Genomic DNA, 19,234 nt, shown 5'->3' on the forward strand with positions numbered 1-19,234 from the left:
TCCAGCTACCCCAACAAATCTGGGTCATTCATCATTGTTATTCAGTGCAAACTGAGCAGCCCCCGTTAAGTGAGCTATGGTTATATTGAAATATCCACTTGGCCACGAAATGAGTGAAGGTGGGAGGTTCCTCCTGCTAATTCTCCTCACCTTCCAATACACTTCCTGGCAACCCACAAGCGGAAAACCTCACCCTACTGTTGGCCCCCCTTCTCCCACTCTTCAGACGGCGGCGGCCCCAGCCAGGAGCGGGCTGCAGACGGGGGCCAGCCCAGGGCCTCCGGGGTACCACCTCTCTCTCGCGAGGGTCCCTGCCGTGCCCCGACTCGCCGCTGGGGGGCGCTGCGGCCCCGGCGTAGGAGCCGCCGGCGGGGCGGGGCGGGGCGGCGGGACTGGGTGGAGGGCCCTGCGGCGGCGGGCGCGGCGGGCTCGGCCGCAGGTAACCCGCAGGAGCCGAGAGCGCTGCCTGGCGCGCGGGCGGCTGGAGGCACGGCGCTAGGCGGCGCCGAGGCCCTGGGGCCGCCGGAGCCAGCGGGAGCCCGTCCCCGTCGTCGCCCCTCGCCCCCACCCTGTCGCCGGCCTCGGTCCCTGCGGCGCGGACGTCCGGCGCGGGAGAGAAAGGTACCAGGCGATCTCGCCGGCTCCCTGGGATCCCCGCTTACACCAGGGTGGGCGACTGAGGTCCGGGAGGACGCTGTTGGGGGAAGGGGGCGCTGCTCCCTCGGCACCCCAGGATCGCCGACTGCCCGCGGGGGAGACCCGGACACTGCGTCTCGCCCCCTGGTCTGCGGCCTCCGAAAACGCCCGGCGCGAGGCGTTACCCCCCGGGGCGCCTCCTTCTTCTCCTGGCCTCAGTTGCCTCCCTGGAATATGGAACTTCGGGCGAGGGAGGTGGAGAACTTTCTTCTGGGGCTCGTCCCTTGTTGTCCTGCTCGCTTGCAGTTTGAAGGAAGGGCGGTGGGGGCGGGGGTCCGAGTACCCCGCGGTCTGCGGCGCGGAGGAGGGTCGGTCCCGGGCCTGCGGCCGCCTCCGAGTGACCCCGTCCCTCCCCGCCCTGGACGACCGCACTGGGGTGCAGGCGCAGGAGGAGAGGGGCCGATATTCCTTAGGAGCCCCATCGGCGAAGCCTCAGCAAGTGGCATCTCCCGGGGTCCAGGGAGCCGACGTGCTGTCTGGTTTGGGTCCAGACATCAGCTCGCCCGAGCTTATCTTGGGCATTTAAGTGTGTTGCTTCCGGTAGATCTCGGGGACAGGAGGGGAAGTGCAGCATTATTTGTGACCCGAGAGGGACTCGAATGCCTCAAAGCTAGTCAAGAATGTTTCCCCCGCGAGGTAGCATGAGATGGGTCACGTGGTAGTAAAGAGCCACTTTGGGCCCGTGAGACAGAGTTCTGACTCCACCACTTGTTAGGTGTGTGACTTTGGAAAAACAACTACTGTAAACCTTAGTTTTTAGAACTCTAAACTGCAGGTATTGTACATAACCTCGTAGTGTTGTGTTCATGCAGTGAAGTGAATGAAGTGCTTGGCATTGTACTCTTGTGTGTTGGACACCTTGTTTTGCGAACCTGTTGGATGTTGAATTCATTCATGCTTAGGTTCTGTTAGGCCAGTGTAAGTGGAAAGAACTTGGGCAATGAAGACAAACACAACTGGGTCCAAAGTGGTCCCATCCATCGTGTACTGATGGGGGATTACTCATCCCCAAAACACCAATAGCAACCTTGGCAGGGTTTTTGTTGTTGTTGTTTTGAGGCACAGTTTCCCTCTGTTGCTCAGGCTGTAAGCTTTGACCTCCTTAGCTCAAGCGATCCTCCCACCTCAGCCTGGGACTACCACGCCTGGATAATTTTGAATTTTTTTATTTTACTAGAGACAGAGTCTCACTGTGTTGCCCAAGCTAGTCTCGAACTCCTCCTGTCTCAGCCTCCCAAAGTGTTGGGATTACAGGTGTGAGCCACCATACTGGTCTGCAGCCTTGTTCTTGAGTGTAGTAGGTGTGTCTATACCAATGCATGTTACACTTTGTCATCTTTAGTATTTGTTTAGCATATGGTAACAAAAAATCTTTTAAAAATTAGGGATACAAATTAAAGCTGGGGAGCATTTTCTGCCCTCTGGGTCATACTGGAGATGAGGGAAGGGTAGAAAAGGGATGAAGAGGAATCAAAGAGATCAGAAAACAACTAGTTGCAGTGTTGGGAGGTATAAACCAATGGTAATTTTTAAAAATGCGAATTCGTTAACTCCTTGTTTTTTCATGATGGCACCGAGCATTAATCTTAGTCTCCCACTTAAACTCATCACCTTCCCCAAAGCCTTTCCAGATAAGCATATGCTCTGTGTAAAAGCAGACTGCCTGCGATCCAACTCAGCTTACAGACAAGGCACACTTCCAACTCCCAAGGCCTCTTTCTTGTATAGAGATACTGGTGCTGCCACTGTGAAATACATCATACACTCAGACAGTATAAACCTTAGAGTGCAATGTAAAGAATAACGATAGATCACACTGAAGTATGTGTCACCTGGCTGAAGAACTAGAACATCCCCAGGCCCCTGGAGCCCCTGAATACCCCTCTCCATGGCTATCCACTCACTTCTCACCTCCCACCCAGGGAACCGCTATTCTGGATGTTGTGTTAATTTTTTCCCTTGCTTATATGAAAAACCCTGAGGAAAGGAAGTTTCCCAACAAGCATTTCCACAATAGCCTGGATTATTCTTTTTTTTTTCTTTTTTTCTCAACGAGCATTATTATTGAACTTAAAAGCAGGCTATTGAGGGTAAGATACAAACCACAAAAAAGCTGAAAGTCTTAAAGTGGGGGGATCTTTGAGTCTCTGTCTTTTTCCAGGTTTCTCCTGTCTCCCTGGCACGGCTCCCGAAGTTGTGTTCTGTCTGTGTAGGGGAGACCCAGTCTCTTCCAACATAGCTTGGAGGCTGTAATTTTAAAAGCTTTGCTTGAGTCCCTAAGAAGTGGGAAAACAGTAATTTGGGTGCATGTGTTTTAGAAGTTTTTTTAAAAATGCAAATTATCCAGAAGGCATTGTGTGGGATTTGAAGGATTAAGCTAAGAGTGACCTTTAAAAATGGTTTTAACAACCCAAATTCCTCTTTTCCTGGTTGGTATGTTTGTGTTATGGTCTTTAAGTTATTTCTTCAAGGTCACATGGCTTTCCTTGGTGAATCTTACACTATTCTATTACTTCTTGGTTAAGGCAAAGATTCCGAAACTTGGTTTCATGGAGCCCTTAGTGTCTGAGTAATTTTTTCACAATTCCCCTAGGCTTCAGTAGTTAGTAATTTTTTCATAATTCCCTTAGGCTTCAGTAGTTAGTAGTTAGGTTCAAACAACTGAATATTTACTTAGAAGTTGTTTGAAAAAATAACATACATAAACTGAGAGAAAAAAATATTTTATGTCCTTTAAAGTCACAATTATAACCGGATGTGTATGCCTGTACTACTTCTCAAACCTTGGGATCGTGTTGGACACTGCCACTGTCATTTCCTGTTTCACATTAATATTTCCGCTGCATTTGGCTTTTATCACAGCAACCACAGAAAACCCAGCTTTGCAAAGATGTATTGTCATGGATAGGAATGTAACATGATCTGCTGTTGAAACTGCAAACTACCTCGAGTTAGTAGGTTCAGCAATGTCCAGACATGTTCGGTATACTGTTTTCCATGGAAATTTTCAAATTTTCTGCATTGCCTGTTTGAATTTGCTATAGTTGCAAAACACCCAGTCAGGGGGTCCAAAACAGTAAACTTTGAAAACATTATGCTAGGTGAAATAAGTAAGTCACAGAAGGGACAATATTATATGATTCCGCTGATATTAGGTGCCGAGAGTAATCATACACATGGAAGCAGAAAGTAGTTCCATGGTGGTTACCAGGGGCTGGGGGAGGACAGAATAGGGAATTCATGTGCTATTTTTGCAACTTCTATGTGAGATTAATATTATTTCAAAATAAAGTTTTTAAAAGTTTTTTAAAAACAAGTTCTGTTGATGGTGCCCCACTGTGGGACTGTACCAAGGCACTGAGGTTAGGGACAGCAGCAGAGAAAAACTTAGGGTTGACATTACCTCTGTTTCTCGGCTCTTCCTCATCCCGTCAAGGGGGAAGAGATGGAAGAAATAGCTATGTTCTCTCTTTTTTATAGGGAAGTGTCTGCATTATTTACTAGTGGTTTCCTTTATAAACCTGAGGATCAGCTATTAAATTTCCCACTAAAACAAGAATTCTTTTTTTTTTTTGAAACAGAGTCTCACTCTGTTGCCGGGGCTGGAGTGCAGTGGCCAGATCTCAGCTCACTGCAAGCTCCGCCTCCCGGGTTCACGCCATTCTCCTGCCTCGGCCTCCCGAGTAGCTGGGACTACAGGCGCCCGCCACCTCGCCCGGCTAGTTTTTTGTATTTTTTAGTAGAGACGGGGTTTCACAGTGTTAGCCAGGATGGTCTCGATCTCCTGACCTCGTGATGCGCCCGTCTCGGCCTCCCAAAGTGCTGGGATTACAGGCTTGAGCCACCGCGCCCGGCTAAAACAAGAATTCTTAACCTGGGGTTCAGTGGTGGGCTACAGATACTCTAAGATCTCCCGAAATTATGTATAAGTATTTAAGTGAATGCTCTTATGTATGTTTGAGGGGGACGAAGTTCCATAGCTTTCATCATATTCTCAAATGGTTTCCTAAGTCAAAAAAGGTTAGTAAGCACTATAAGGAAATATTTACAGAGCCCTACCCACACCCACCCCATAAAAGACCCCTTTATTTGGATGTCTTATCCCGTTTCAGTTCTCTCTTATGTCTTTCCCCCACCAGTTACAAGAGGCTTTCTTTCTGCTCAGACCTCAGATAAGCCTGACCAGTTCTTTTTCCTCAGAGCCCCCAGATATTCATCTGGATCCTGAAAACTCCACGACTAATTCCTCAAGAGCCACAGGAAGGCCCAGAATGAACATCTTGGAGTTCTATATGGGGCAGGTGTGAAACTGAAGTCTCGCAACTGCCACATCTCTCTCTGCCCTCCTTAGGGTCCAGAAACACATGGAGTAAATGATAATACATGAGGCCCACAGCTATGGAAAAACTCATGAAGCTGGTACTGAATGACTGAAGTCCAGTACATTCTGCCTTGGGGGAGGCAAATGTAATTTTTTTTTTTTTTTTTTTTGAGACGGAGTCTTGCTCTGTCGCCCAGGCTGGAGTGCAGTGGCCGGATCTCAGCTCACTGCAAGCTCCGCCTCCCTGGTTCACGCTATTCTCCTGCCTCAGCCTCCGGAGTAGCTGGGACTACAGGCGCCCGCCACCTCGCCTGGCTAGTTTTTTTGTATTTTTTAGTAGAGACGGGGTTTCACCGTGTTAGCCAGGATGGTCTCGATCTCCTGACCTTGTGATCCGCCCGTCTCGGCCTCCCAAAGTGCTGGGATTACAGGCTTGAGCCACCGCGCCCGGCCGGCAAATTTAATTTTAAGAATGTCTTCTGGTTTACACTTTATGTTCCAAATGTATTCTAAATATAGCATATAATACATCCTACCTTGTTTCATATGCTGTGATATAGGTGAGCTATAGCATTTACACAGTGTTAGAAAAGATGTTAAATATCAGAATTTACTTAATAAATAGGTCTCTACTCATTCAGACTGGTTTCATTTTATTTTATTTTTGAGGCAAGGTCTCACTGTCACTCAGGTTAGAGTGCAGTGGTGGAATTTTGACTCACTGCAACCTCTGCCTCCTGGGTTCAAGCCATCATCTCACCTCAGCCTCCTAAGTAGCTGGGACTACAGGCACATAACACCATGCCCTGCTAATTTTTGTATTTTTGGTAGAGACAGGGTTTCACCTTGTTGCCCAGGCTTACACTGGTTTTAAACTCAGATGAATGGGGTAGGTAAGTGGCAAAAATGATAACCTGCAAGCTCTTCTTACACATATGATTCCTCAATATTTGCTTTTATCTTAGAAATACTTCAATAAATCATGATTTGAGTCTTTCACCAATACAGGTATATTCTGGTAAGGGAGGCTAACTGCTGTAACAAACATTTCCAAACCTCAGTGGTTTAATCTAGCTCACACAAGTCCAAATCAGTTATTCATGTTGGGCAGCTCTCCTGGGTAGCTGTCCTTCAGGTGACTCAGGGATCAAGGTTCCTTCCTCTTGTGATGCCACCATCTTCATGTGGTCTCCAGAGTCACTGCAAGCGGGAAAGGAGTATGGCAAAAGGAAATCGTGTTGACTGCCTTCACCAGCAAGTGAAACACATCACTTCTGCTTACCTTCTATTGGCAAAACCAGTCACATGGCCCCACCTAGATTCAAGGAAGCTAGGAAATACAGTCCCTGGCTGGGCGGCAACTGTTTCTTAGCAAAAATAATTTACTTTGGGAAAGGAATAGAACTGTTTGGTGGATGAGTAGCCATTTTTTTGTACAATAAGGTGCTAGTCTTTTTACTGGTCAATTAAGTGTGACTGCCTTTATGTAATTTATTTCTCACTTTTTTTTTTTAGACGAAGTCTCGCTCAGTTGCCTAGGCTGGATGGAGTGCAATGGTGCGATCTCGGCTCACTGCAACCTCCACCACCCAGGTTCAAGTGGTTCTCCTGCCTCAGCCTCCTCAGTAGCTGGGATTACAGGTGCCCACCACCATGCCTGGCTAATTTTTGTATTTTTAGTAGAGTCGGGGTTTTGCCATGTTGACCAGGCTGGTTTCGAACTCTTGACCTCAGGTGATCTGCCCACCTCAGCCTCCTAAAGTGCTGGGTTTACAGGCGTGAGCCATTGCGCCTGGCCCTATTTCTCACTTTCTAAACATATATGTGTATGTGTATATACATGTATGTGTTTATATATATACACACACTATATACATAAAATGTTATGTCTTCATAGTGGAGGGTGTGGAGGAGACTTCCACACAGGAAACGAATGTATCATAATTGCCATGAGAGCAAATAAAAATGCCATTAAGCCATCTAGGTTCAGATATTTATTAGGGAATGAAGCATATTTAATTTACTCAGAATCATCCAACCATGTAAAGAATTGTACATTTGAGAAAGATGGAGCAGAGAAAGATTAGCACAGGACAAGAATATGCATGTCTTAATGGCTTCGTTAATGTTGTCATAAGAGTTTAAAACTACTTTAGGCTGCCGGCAATAGGCTAGGTATGAAACTTATTTCCCCTTCCAAAAAAAAAGTTTTTGCCATGGAGTGTGTTACATAATCACAAAGTGTATGTGTCACTTTTACTTATTTGCTCTTAAGGGAAAGTAAAGTTGTAAAATTTGGATCTGTTTGTCTTATTTGTCTGAAGTAAATTTGTGCCGAAGAGGGTGCACAGCATCAAATGGTAGACATTAAAGGATTGCAAGATCATGTGAAAGATCCCAAGACCCAGTCAGAGTCATGGAGAAACTTCAGTAATGTGCACTGATTCTAGTAATGCTTCAGCGTCATTTATCCATTACTAGTTGACATTGGGCTGTTATACCTAAGGAAAAGGCCCAAATAATTAAATTTTACCATCTTTTAAATCCTAATTTTCTTTTTTTTCTTTTTCCAAGACAGGGTCTCCTTCTGTCACCTAGGCGTGAGTGCAGTAGTGCGATATCCGCTCACTGCAAACTCCGCCTCCTGGGTTCAAGCAATTCTTGTGCCTCGGCCTCCTGAGTAGCTGGGATTACAGGTGCGCCACCACAATCGGTTAATTTTTGTATTTTTAGTAGAGACGGGGTTTTGCCATGTTAGCTAGGCTGGTCTTGAACTCCTGACCTCAAGTGATCTGCCCACCTTGACCTCCCAAAGTGCTGGGATTACAGGCCTAAGCCACCACAACTGGCCTTAAATCCTAATTTTAAAATAAAGTTTCCTGTTTCATGGTGCTCATATTGGTGTAGTGAAGGAAAAAATGTTTTTTCCTCTACTCTTGTGAGTTCTCAGCTGGGACCCCTGTAACAAAACATAGATTAACAAGAGAAAAACAAATGGAAGTTTATTAACATGTATATTTCATATATACATGGGAGAAAACTGGAGAAAGAGTAATTCTCAGAAAGATTTCTTACAACCCTGGCTTATATAGCATCTTCAACAAAGAACAGTATACTTTTAGAGAAGTGACAAGACAAAGGAAAAAGACCTTGAGTCTTTAGTGATGGCGAGTTGTAGGAAGGCAAATATATGGGGAACTAATGGCAGATAAAGGCTAGTTAGTGCAGTTTGTTATATAGATGCCTCTGGTGCCATCTCCAGGCTGATAAGGACCTAAAGCTGTCTTCTGTGGCGAACCTTTATCCTTCCTGGTGGAAAAGGGAGAAGGGACACCTTTGTTAATTTATGTCCTGCTTTTAGGCAAAAGGGGAAGGCAAAGAGCTTTTCTTTTATCCACTTGTCAGTTGCCTTCAGCTCAAAGTGGCATATTAATATGCCCAAGTGGCATATTATGGAGTAGCATATCCTGATACTTTTCATTGGAATTAAAGATGCATTAGCTGGGTGTGGCAGTGAGCACCTGTAGTCCCAGCTATTTGGGAGAGGCTGAGGTGGGAGGATCGCTTGAGCCCAGGAGTTTGATGTTGCAGTGCAATATGATCATGCCTGTGCATAGCCACTGCACTCCAGCCTAGGCAACATAGCAAGACCCCATCTCGGAAAAAAAAAAAAGATATGCTAGACCAAATATTGGCAAATTATAACCATGGTCCGAATCCAGCTTGACGCCTGTTTCATTCCTTTGCATGGTGTCTGCAGCTGCTTTCAACTGCAATGGCAGAGTTAAGTAGTTTCCACAGAGACTACCTGGCCCACAAAACCTGATATATTTTACTATCTGTTTCTTTACAGAAAAACATTTGTTGAGGATGCCTTCACTAGATACAAAATTAGTATAACTCAGTTTGATAATAACTCTGTTCCTAGTTAGAACCTACTTAATCTCTGTGGCCCACTGTTATTTCACCTCTATAGTGGGGATAAATGACCTTGAATAAGTTACTGAATTTTTCTTTTTCTTTTTTTTTTGAGACAGAGTCTCGCTGTGTCACCCAGGCTGGAGTGCAGTAGCGTGATCTTAGCTCGCTGCAACCTCTGCCTCCCAGGTTCAGGTGATTATCCTGCCTCAGCCTTCTGAGTAGCTGCGATTACAGGCGCCCGCCACCATGCCTGGCTAATGTTTTTGTATTTTTAGTAGAGACAGAGTTTTGCCATGTTGTCTAGGCTCATCTGGACCTCCTGACCCCAAGTGATCTGCCCACCTTGGCCTCCCAAAGTGCTGAGATTACAAGCGTGAGCCACTGCACCCGGCCAAATTTATCTTCTTGTTAGCTATCTGTCTTCCAGTTAGCTTCCTTAGACCAATGCTTCTCAAACTTATCATGTATATATCAACAAAAAAAGCCAAACTCTTGTAAAGTATTTAAAGAGGTTTATTCTGAGCTAACTATGAGTGACCATGGCCTTGGTTTTCTTTTCTTTCCTTTTTTTTTGAGACAGAGTTTCACTCTTATTGCCCAGGCTGGAGTGCAATGGCATCATCTTGGCTCACTGTAACCTCCGCCTCCTGGATTCCAGCGATTCTCCTGCCTCAGCCTCCAGAGTAGCTGGGATTACAGGCATGCGTCACCACACCTGGCTAACTTTGTATTTTTAGTAGAGATGGGGTTTCACCATGTAGGTCAGGCTGGTCTCAAACTCCTGACCTCAGGTGATCTGCCCGCCTCGGCCTCCCAAAGTGTTGGGATTACAGGCACACGCTCCCATGCCCAGTTAATTTTTGTATTTTTAGTAGAGATGGGGTTTCGCCGTGTTCCCTAGACTGGTCTCAAACTCCTGGGCTCAAGCAATCCACCTGCCTCGGCCTCCCAAAGTGCTGGGATTACAGGCCTGAGCCACTGCACCCAGCCCATCAGCTTGGTTTTATACATTTGGGGAGACATAGACACCAATCAGGCTGGGTGAGGTGGCTTATGCCTATAGTCGCAGCACTTTGGGAGGCCAAGGCAGTCAGATTGCTTGAGCCCGGGAGTTCACGACCAGCCTGTGCAACATGGTGAAAGCCCATCTATTTAAAAAAAAAAAAAATTAGCCAGGCATGGCAGTGCATGTTTGTAGTCCCAGCTATTCAGGAGTCTGAGGTAAGAGGATCGCTTGAGCCTGGGAGCTCTAGACTCCAGTGAGCCAAGACTGGCACCACTGCACTCCAACAGAGTGTAAGACCCTGGGCAACAGAGTAAAACCCTGTCTCAAAAAAAAAAAAAAAAAAGGCACCAATCAGTATCTGTGAGGTGTATTGGTTTGGTTCAAAGTTTTTCTTGTTGGCAATTGGTTGCAAAAGTTATTATCTAAAGACCTGGAATCAATAGACGGAAGTGTCTGGGTTAAGATAAGGGGTTGTGGAGGCCAAGGTTCTTCTTATGTAGGTGAAGTCTCACAGGTGGCCACCATTAGAGACCATAGATGGCAAATGTTTTCTATTTAAACCTTTAAAAGATGTTGGACTCTCAGTTGATCTCTTCAGGATATGGAGGGACTAGAGGGGGTAAGATCTAGTTATGTTAATAGAGATTCTTTGCAGAAGCAATTTTCCCCCCACAAAAGATGGCTCTGTAGGGCCATTTCAAAATATGGCAAAGAAACATATTTTGGGATAAAATACTTTGATTTTCTTCTTTATCTGTCATGTGATACTAGAGTCAGATTGGAAATTGGTACCTTATTGCTACAAAGAATCTGTTTTGCAGTCTTAAGATCTCTGTTTTAATGTTAATGCTGGTCAGTGGTGCCTGAACTCCAAAAGGGAGAGGGTATAATGAAGCATGTCTGCTTTCCCCACCCCCACCTGTTTTTCAGGTTTCTTTGGAATCCCTTGGCCCGGGTGGGGGTGAGGGGGATCCATTCAGTTGGTTGGGGGAGCTTAGAATTTTATTTTTGGTTTAAATGTAAGAATAATCTGGGGAATATATTAAAATTTGGGAATTCTCAGCCTTACTCCATTGATTCTAATTCACTAGGTCTGGGGAGGCACACATTTAACAATCACCCCAGATTCTGATGAGGTGACCTGTGGTCCACACTTTATTTTATTTTTTGAGACAGGGTCTCACTCTATGACCCAGGCTGGAATGCAGAGGTGTGATCATGGCTCTGTAGCCTCGACCTCTCAGGTTCAAGCGATCCTCCCACTTCAGCCTCCCATCTCAGCCACCCGAGTAGCTGGGACTACAGGCGCATGCCACTACGCCTGCTAATTTTTGTATTTTTTGTAGAGATGAAATTTTGCCATGTTGCCGAGGCTGACACTCTTTAAATAATTTGAGTCCTTATGGCAACTTGTCTTTTGGTTCCTAAAAATAGTTTGTTTCATAGCTCTAGATAAAGTTCTTGTCTCAACCAGCATTGAAGCCTTGCCTATCTGGCAGGAGAGCTTGGAACCAAGAGGGGAATGCCCAGTGGCATTAGTCATTAGCTTCTGAACAGAGCAGTAGGCTTGTCCTATAAATCAGATCACTCACTCTCTGAGGTTACCTATAGAGATCTCTGCAGCTTCGCTTCCAAACAGAAATGATAGAAAAAGTTGGCACTGGGGCTTTAGTGAATGTGAATGGTTTATATCGGAGCTCAGTTTGCCTCTTGATGCTAACAGAGGACAAATTAAAGTTAAAATGAGCACTGTGGCCCTGGATTAGCCACCTTTTTAAAAAATCAAGGTAAAAGTTAGTAAAAGAAAGAGCTTTGATAAGAGGAAGGACCTAAGTCCAGGCACTTTAAGAACAAACACTTGTTTGTTTATAATTTTCTGAATCTCCAGAGTATACTGTCCTGAGTTACATAATATCTATTGAATGGCTTGCTCACTGAAGCCTTTGTTTTCCTCCATTTGCTGTTCAAAAACTTAGGAGAGAGCTGCAGATTGGTAATGAATAACAGCAAAACCCCCTGGCACCTGTTGGATTTTTATACAAAACCAAAAAAGTTAAAACTTGAAGGAAGAATGACAGAACCTCACATCTCCAGTACCTGATATGATTGAAGTTAGGTTGCTACTGTTTAGAAGCACTGTTTTAAAACTGAGGTTTGATGCCTTAAAACATTTTTCATCTTTGCTACCCTGCTGAAGTAAAATCTAAAAGTTTCATTGGGTGTAAGCCAGGGTATATTGTACTTTGAAATATAAATAAACATTTTATCATCCAATGGCAGACTTATAACTAATTAGATATTTTCCTGTTGGGATATATCTAGGGAAATTGATTTCAAAAACTGTTAATAGGGACTTTAGAAATTCTATTTGAGGGCTGGGTGCGGTCGCTCATGCCTGTAATCCCAGCACTTTGGGAGGTTGAGGTGGGCGGTTCACCTGATATCAGGAGTTTGAGACCAGCCTGGCCAACACTGTGAAAACCCATCTCTACTAAAAATAAAAAAATTAGGGAGGCCTGGTGGCGCACACCTGTAGTTGCAGCCACTTGGGAGGCTGAGGCAGGAGAGTCGCTTGAACCTGGGAGGCAGAGGTTACAGTGAGCCAAGATCACACCATTGCACTCTAACATTAGTGAGAAGAGCGAAACTCCATGTCAAAAAAAAAAAATCTATGTAAGACTATCAAAGGATTCCTTTACATAATGAGCTTCCCTAGTCCCTAAATATTTAATATATAGGATAGCTCATTTTATTGCACTTTGCAGATATGTGTTTTTCACAAATTGAAGGCTTGTGGCAATTCTGTGTTGAGCTTCTATCAATACCAGTTTTCCAACAACATGTGCTCTCTTCGTGTCTCTCTGTCGCGTTTTGGTAATTCTCACAATATTTCAGACTTTTTCATTATTATTATGAAAAATTGTTTTGGTGATCTGTGATTAGAGGTCTTTCTTTCTTTTTTTTTTTTTTGAGATGGAGTCTTGCTCTGTTGCCCAGGCTGGAGTGCAGTGGCATGATCTCAGCTCACTGCAACCTCTGCCTCCCAGGTTCAAGTGACCTCCTGCCTCAGCCCCCTAGTAGCTGGGATTACAGGCACGCACCACTATGGCCGGCTAACTTTTTTTTTTTTTTTTTGACATGGAGTCTTGCTCTGTCGCTAGGCTGGAGTGCAGTGATACGATCTCTGCTCACTGCAACCTCTGCCTCCTGAGTTCAAGTGATTCCCCTCCCTCAGCCTCCTGAGTAGCTGGGACTACAGGTGTGTACCACCATGCCCAGCTAATTTTTTACATTTTAGTAGAAACGGGGTTTCACCATGTTGGTCAGGATGGTCTCGAACTCCTGACCTTGTGATCTGCCCCTCTCGGCCTCCCAAAGTGCTGGGATTACAGGCGTGAGCCACCGCACCCAGCTCAATTTTTGCATATTTAGTAGAGGTGGGATTTTTCCATGTTGGCCAGGCTGGTCTCAAACTCCTGACCTCAGGTGATCCTCCTGCCTTGGCCTCCCAAAGTGCTAGGCACAGGCGTGAGCCACCATGCCTGGCTGATCAGAGATCTTCGATGTTATTATTGTAATCATTTTGGGACACCATGAATCATGCCCATATAAGAAGGAGATCTTAATTAATTAATAAGTGGCTGTTCCACTGACCAGTTGTTACCCATCTCTTTCCCTCTCTTTGGGCCTCCTATTCCCTAAGACACAGCAATATTAAAATTAGGTGAATTGGCCGGGCACAGTGGCTCATGCCTGTAATCCCAGCACTTTGGGAGGCCGAAGCAGGCGAATCACCTGAGGTCAGAAGTTTGAGACCAGCCTGACCAACATGGTGAAACTCCGTCTCTACTAAAAATACAAAGTTAGCTGGGCGTGGCGGTGCACGTCTGTAATCCCAGCCACTAGGGAGGCTGAGGCAGGAGAATCACTTGAACCCGGGAGGCAGAGGTTGCAGTGAGCCAAGATCGTGTCGTTGTACTCCACCTAGGCAACAAGAGTGAAACTTTCTCTCTAAATAAATCATAAAAATAAAATTAGGTGAATTAATAATCCCACAATGGCCTCTAAGCATTCAAGTGAAAGGAAGAGTCTCACAACTTTCACTTTAAGTGAAGAGTTAGAATTAGTGAGGAAAGATGTCAAAAACCAAGATAGGATGAAAGCTAGAACTCTTGTGCCAAAGGGCTAGCCAAGTTGTGAATGCAAAGGAAAAATTCTTGAAAGAAATTAAAAGTGCTACTCTGGGGCTGAGCACAGTGGCTTCCTCCTGTAATCCCAGCACGTTAGGGGGCTGAGACAGGAGGATTGCTTTAGACCAGGAGTTGAAGACCAGCCTGGCCAACTGATATGGTTTGGCTGTGTCCCCACCCAAATCTCATCCTGAACTGTAGCTCCCATAATCCCCATGTGTCATGGGGGGGACCTGGTGGGAGGTAATTTAATCATGGGGGCAGTTACCCTCATGCTCCTCTTGTGATAGTGAGTTCTCATGAGATCTGATGGTTTTATAAGGGACTTTTCCCCCTTTTGATTGGCTCTTCTCCTTGCTGCTGCCATGTGAAGAAGGAGGTGTTTGCTTCCCTTTCTGCCATGCTTGTAAGTTTCTGGAGGGCTCCCCAGCCCTGTGGAACTGTGAGGTAATTAAACCTCTTTCCTTTATAAACTACCCAGTCTTGGGTATTTCTTGATAGCAGCATGATAATTGACTAATATACCAATGTAGTGAAATCCTGTCTCTACAAAAAATTAAAAAATTAGCAGGCATGGTGACATGCACCTGTAGTTCTAGCTACTCGGGAAGGCTGAGGTGGGAGGATCGCTTAAGTAAACCTGGGAGGTTGAGGCTGCAGTGAGCTATGATTGTGCTATAGTATTTCAGCCTAGGTGACAGAGTGAGACCCTGTCTCAAAAAAAAGGGAGGGGAGTTATTCCACTATACACATGAGTGACAAGAAAGTGAAACAGCCTTGTTGCTATTGCTGATGTGGAGAAAGTTTGAGTGGTCTGGATAGATTAAACCAGCCACAACATTCCCTAAAGCCAAAGCCTAACCCAGAACAAGGCTTTGACTCCTGTCAGTTGTGTAAAGGCTGAGAGAGGTGGGAAGCTGCAGAAAAAAAGTCTGAAGCTAGCAGAGATTGGTTCATGAGGTTTAAGAAAAGAAGCTGTCTCTGTAACATAAAAGTGCAAGGTAAAGCAGCCAGTGCTGATGCTGAAGCTACAGCAAGTTATCCATAAGCTCTAGCTAAGATTGTTGATGAAGATGGCTACACTGAAGAATAGATTTTCAATGTGGATGAAACAGCCTTGTACTGGAAGGAGAGTCCATTTAGGACTTTTTCTTTCTTTCTTTTTTCTTTGAGATGGCGTTTCACTCTTGTTCCCTAGGCTAGAGTGCAATGGCGTGATCTTGGCTCACTGCAACCCCTGCCTCCTGGTTCAAGCGATTCTCCTGCTTCAGCCTCCTGAGTAGCTGGGATTATAGGGATGTGCCACCACACCCAGCTAATTTTTTTGTTTGTTTGTTTCAGTAGAGATGGGGTTTCTCCATGTTGGTTAGGCTGGTCTGGAACTCCCGACCTCAAGTGATCCACCCACCTTGGCCTCCCAAAATGCTGGGATTACAGGCATGAGCCACTGTGCCCAGCCCCATTTAGGCCTTTCATAGCTAGAAAAGACAAGACAATGCTTGGCTTTAAATTCCAAGGATAGGCCGACTCTTGTTAGGGGCTAATGCAACTGATGACTTTAGTTGAAGCCAATTCTTACTTACCATTTGGAAAATCCTAGGACCTTTTAAGAATTATGCTACATTGGCCAGGTGTGGTGGCTCACACCTGTAATCCCAGCATTTTAGGACACCAACGCAGGAAATTTTTTTTTTTTTTTTTGAGACGGAGTCTCGCTCTGTCACCCAGGCTGGAGTGCTGTGGCCGGATCTCAGCTCACTGCAAGCTCCGCCTCCCGGGTTCACGCGATTCTCCTGCCTCAGCCTCCCAGGTAGCTGGGACTACAGGCGCCGCCACCTCGCCCGGCTAGTTTTTTGTAGTTTTTAGTAGAGATGGGGTTTCACCGTGTTAGCCAGGATGGTCTCGATCTCCTGACCTCACGATCCGCCCGTCTCGGCCTCCCAAAGTGCTGGGATTACAGGCTTGAGCCACCGCGCCCGGCCCAGGAAAATTGCTTGAACCAAGGAGTTTGAGACTAGCCTGGGCAACATGATGAAACCCCATCTCTACAAAAAATAAAAAGTTAGCCAGGTGTTGTGGTGTGTGCCTGTAGTCCCAGCTACTCAGGAGGCTGAGGTAGGAAGATCACCTGAGCCTGGAAGGTTGAGGCTGCAGTGAGCCATGACTGTGCCACTGCACTGCAGCCTGGGTGACAGTGAGACCTTGTCAAAAAAAAAAAAAAGAATTATACTACATCTATTCTGCCTGTGCCCTATAAATGGAACAGCAAAGCCCAGATGACAGTACATCTATTTACAGGGTGGTTTACTGAATATTTTAAGCCCGCTGTTAAGACCTACCACTCAGAAAACAAGATTTCTTTCAAAATTACTGCTCATTGACAATGTACCTAGTCACCCAGGAGCTCTGATGGCATCGTACAAGGAGATTAATATTTTCATGCCTGCTAAGCACAACATCCATTCCTCAGCCCATGGATCAAGGAGTTAATTTCTCTTTTCAAGTCTTACTTAAGAAATACATTTTGTAAGGCTATAGTTGCCAAAGAAAGTGATTCCTCTGATGGATCTGGGCAAAGTAAATAGAAATCTTTTGGAAATGATTCACCTTTGTAGATGCCATTAAGAACATTCATGATTCATGAGAGGAGGTCAACATGAACAGGGTTCTGAAGAGGCTGATTCCAACCCTTGGGTCACTTTGAGGGATTCAAGACACGGTGGAGGAAGGAAATGCAGATGTGGTGGAAATAGTAAGATAACTAGAATTAGCAGTGGAGCCTGAAGATGCAACTGAATTGCTGCAATCTCATGATAAAACTTGAAAGACTAAGGAGTTGCTTTTTATGGATGAACAAAGAAAGTGATTTCTTGAGGTGGACTTGTGAAAGTTGCAGATACCAGATGAAATTACTTTTTGTCAGACCCAAACAAACTAGAGCCAGGAGAGCATGGGGAAGGGGAAGGCTCATGTTTGCGTAGCCGAGATAAAGACTGTCTCAAGGACTTTCCAAAATAACCCCGCAAATAATTCTTTCTTTAGAATTGCAGCAATTCAGACAAGATGCCCTCAAAAGGATACCTGCCCAGTAACGGCACTTTCACCAATGAACCTGCACCATCTCTGAGTCCCTGAAACCAATGAGCTCTGTTTTCAAGCAGCTTATGTGAACCTCTCATTCTGCCAATAAAAGCTTCCTTTTACCCTCCCCTCTTCAGATGCATATGTGGCTTACCATTGTGCATCTCAGTTTATAATCCTTTTTTCTAACTCCTGAAGAAATTTAACGTATTTGGAGATATTTTTTGGTTGAAAGAATCTATCCCGGGTGAAGATGCTGTAAATATTGTTGAAATGATGACAGATAATTTAGAATATTACATAAAATTAGTTGATAAAACAACAACTGGGTTGGAGAGGATTGACTCTGATTTTGAAAGGAGTTCTGTGGATAAAATGCTGTCAAACAGCTATTGCATGCGACAGAGAAATCTCAAAGGAAGAATCAGGCTGGGCGCGGTGGCTCACGCCTGTAATCTCCGCACTCTGGGAGGCCGAGGTGGGAGGATCACCTGGAGTCAGAAGATCCAAACCAGCCTGGCCAACATGGTGCAACCTCGTCTCTACTAAAAATACAAAAATTAGCCCGGTGTGGTGGCGGGCGCCTATAATCCCAGCTACTGAGGAGGCTGAGGCAGGAGAATCACTTGAACTCAGGAGGTAGAGGTTGTGGTGAGCTGGGATCGCGCCACTGCACTCCAGCCTGGCAACAGAGTGAGACTCCGTCTCAAAAAAAAAAAAAAAAAAAAAAGGAAAAATCAGTGGATTCAGAAACTTCATTGTTACCTTATTTTATAAAATTGCAACAGCCACCCCAACATTCAGCAGCGATCACCCTAGTCAGTCATTAGCCACCAGGCTTGAGACAAGACCCTCCGCTAGCAAAAACATTATGACCCGCTGAAGGTTCAGATGATCATCAGCACTTTTAGCAATAAAGTATTTTTATTTTTGTTTATATATTTTTCAGATGAAGTCTCACTTTGTTGCCCAGGCTGGAGGCAGTGGTGTGGTCATAGCTCAGTGCCACCTTGAATTCCTGGGCTAAAGCAATCCTCCTGCCTCAGCCTCCCAAGTACCCAGGACTACAAGTCTGCACCACTGCACCTGGCTAATTAAAAAAAAAAAAATTTTTTTTTAATTTGTATAGATGGGGTCTCACCAACTTGCCTAGGCTAGTTTCGATCTCCTGGGCTCCTGCTTTGGCCTCCCAGAGTGCTGGGGTTACAGGTGTGAGCCACTGCACCTGGCCAATAAAGTATTTTTAAATAAGGCATGCATGTTGTTGCTTTTAGACATAATACTATGGTGTACCAAATAGACTACATATAATGTAAACATAATTGTTATATGTACTGGGAAACCAAAAAAATTGTGTGACTCATTTTATTGTGATATTTGCTTTATTATGGTAGTCTGTAACCAGACCCACAATATCTCCAAGGTATGCCTGTATAATTCAAATTACTAAAATTCAGCCAGGTGCCGTGGCTCACGCCTATAATCCTAGCACTTTGGGAGGTCAAGGTAGGTGGATTACTTGAGCCCAGGAATTCAAGAGCAGCCTGGACAACATGGTGAAACCCCATCTCTACAAAAAATTCAAAAAGTTAGTGGGGCATAGTGGCATGTGTCTGTGGTCCCAGCTACTCAGAAGGCTGAGATGGGAGGTTTACTTGAGTCTGGGAGGTGAAGATTGCAGTGAGCTGAGATCACACCACTGCACTGCAGCCTGGGTGACAGAGTGAGACCCTGTCTCAAAAATAAAATGAAATAAAATTCAAAGTACATCCTCTTTTCAGGAGTTCATCCTTGTCAGAAAGGTAGAAATACCTTTGTGGACTGCATTCTCTAAAGTTTGCAAAATAAACAGCCATCTTCTATTATTAAAATGGTAGCTCTGTATCATTTCTTTCTCCCCTCCAAAATGTGTAATAGGTCTAATTTCTCTCTAGAAAACATAATTTCTTTCCATTTTATTACTAAATCCTGGAGAAAAGGAGGCCATTTTGAAGAAAATAGAGCTTGCAGCTTTAAAAA

General features: G+C 45.0%; 1 protein-coding gene across 2 annotated transcripts in view; it reads left to right on the top strand.

Annotated features, from left to right (window-relative positions):
* The first annotated feature begins 399 nt into the window (after positions 1 to 399).
* Positions 400 to 19,234, top strand: part of ANKRD6 (ankyrin repeat domain 6) — a 221,244-nt gene continuing 202,409 nt past the window's right edge. Inside the window, exon 1 of one of the 2 annotated variants that reach the window (XM_033234598.1) lies at positions 400 to 621. The gene's annotated coding sequence lies outside the window, so the exon portion shown is untranslated. The remainder of the gene's footprint in view (positions 622 to 19,234) is intronic. The other variant, XM_033234612.1, reaches the window with a different exon arrangement.

This window comes from Trachypithecus francoisi, unplaced genomic scaffold (genome assembly GCF_009764315.1).
Source record: "Trachypithecus francoisi isolate TF-2019V2 unplaced genomic scaffold, Tfra_2.0 Lachesis_group15, whole genome shotgun sequence".
Taxonomy (NCBI): domain Eukaryota; kingdom Metazoa; phylum Chordata; class Mammalia; order Primates; family Cercopithecidae; genus Trachypithecus; species Trachypithecus francoisi.